The sequence below is a fragment of the Limulus polyphemus genome, unplaced genomic scaffold (assembly GCF_000517525.1).
Source record: "Limulus polyphemus unplaced genomic scaffold, Limulus_polyphemus-2.1.2 Scaffold4568, whole genome shotgun sequence".
NCBI lineage: Eukaryota > Metazoa > Arthropoda > Merostomata > Xiphosura > Limulidae > Limulus > Limulus polyphemus.
Genome location: NW_013670178.1, coordinates 22,293 through 24,169, shown reverse-complemented (window position 1 = coordinate 24,169; position 1,877 = coordinate 22,293). Strand labels below are relative to the sequence as shown.

The 1,877-nt window shown below is 35.1% G+C and overlaps 1 long non-coding RNA gene across 1 annotated transcript in view; it reads right to left on the bottom strand.

Annotated features, from left to right (window-relative positions):
* Positions 1–1,673, bottom strand: part of LOC111088845 — a 33,368-nt gene extending 31,695 nt beyond the window's left edge. The window contains exon 1 of the long non-coding RNA XR_002613236.1: positions 1,390–1,673. This is a non-coding gene — a long non-coding RNA (uncharacterized LOC111088845). The remainder of the gene's footprint in view (positions 1–1,389) is intronic.
* Positions 1,674–1,877: the final 204 nt, after the last annotated feature.

Below are 1,877 nucleotides of genomic sequence, written 5' to 3'. Positions count from 1 at the left end.
ACATCACTACGGTCATGGTTACTCTTGAAATAAAAGAAAATTAACTTTAATTATGTTGTTGTATCTTCAACTGCGCTCCGTTGTTTCTACAAATGAACTGGGTGGTTTTGTACAGAATATTATTTTCTTACGTTTAGTTAATAATTAATGATTGTGTATCCACATAGTAGTTAAGTTCATTTATTTCAAGAGTAACCATGACCGTAGTGATGTAAGCTTAATTATTTCAAGGGTAACCATTACCTTAGTAGTGTAAGTTCATTTATTTCAAGAGTAACCATGACCGTAGTGATGTAAGCTCATTTATTTCAAGAATAACCATGATCGTAGTGATGTAAGTTCATTTATTTCAAGAGTAACCATGACTGTAGTGATGTAAGCTTAATTATTTCAAGGGTAACCATTACCTTAGTAGTGTAAGTTCAAGTTGAAGATACAACAACATAAGTAAAGTTAATTTTCAGTTGAAGATACAACAACATAAGTAAAGTTAATCTTCAGTTGAAGATACAATAACATAAGTAAAGTTAATTTTCAGTTGAAGATACAACAACATAAGTAAAGTTAATTTTCAGTTGAAGATACAACAACATAAGTAAAGCTAATCTTCAGTTGAAGATACAACAACATAAGTAAAGTTAATCTTCAGTTGAAGATACAACAACATAAGTAAAGTTAATCGTCAGTTGAAGATACAACACCATAAGTAAAGTTAATTTTCAGTTGAAGATACAACAACATAAGTAAAGTTAATCTTCAGTTGAAGATACAACAACATAAGTAAAGTTAATTTTCAGTTGAAGATACAACAACATAAGTAAAGTTAATCTTCAGTTGAAGATACAACAACATAAGTAAAGTTCAGACTTACGAAGTTCATGTTTGTATACTTAAGTAGTCCCGTAATTAACGGGTTAACGTGTTAAGTTACACTTTGCAGCTCTACCAGAATCTGAGTTCGTTTCGATACAACGGATACCTAATTATACGTTGCACCAGGTGTCAAAAGAAATAGGTATTTCTACCAATGAGAAATAGACTCTACAAAACGGAGTGGTAGCCCATAGGCTTTTAAACACATTTTTCTGAACTATTTATGCATCAAACTTTGTTGTGGGTTACAGGATACCTAATAACACGCGAGTCACGCGAAATATGTAAACAGAAATACTCTGAATAATACAAATAGTCCTACTTATTACCGCTAATAACAGATAGAAACATAGAATTATTCTTTATGCTGCGATATATGAGCCTCATCCATAGTGAACTACATAGAAACAAGTCAATAACTGGAGGGTTCGGTAGAACATAGAAAATATATATTAATATTGTTAAGTAACATATTAAACTATTTGATTCTATAAGAGATATGTGAATAAGAATTACCTCAGAATTATAGATCCTGATGCTTCCGGATGGATACCCTTCACTTCCGGAACTTCCGTGATGTACTGAAGAACTGGAAGGGATACTGGCCTTTGATCACACTACATCCTCCATCCGTTTCAGTCGGGTGATTCTTTTCATTTCGTAAGCAGCCAATAAAACTTAATTAGCTCTGCTGACAATGGCTGTGAACACGGTTAACGATGCCCCTGTGACGCTTCTTCATCAACTGTCCAGTGAGAACACATGTCAGCTCCTTCGAACGTGCCGCACGCGCCTTGAAATCTCGCACGCGATCCGACAGCTTGCGCTCGCTGAGGGTGTAAAGGCAGTACTTCAAACGTGTTGCTATGATGTTGCTAATTTCCATACGATCACGCCTCTGTTTCCGCAATGTTTGTCTGGTAACGCCTGCGATATTAGGAAAAGCTCTGCTATTGGCTAAGATGAAAAGAACCCCCACTGCAACTGGACCAATAACAATCAAG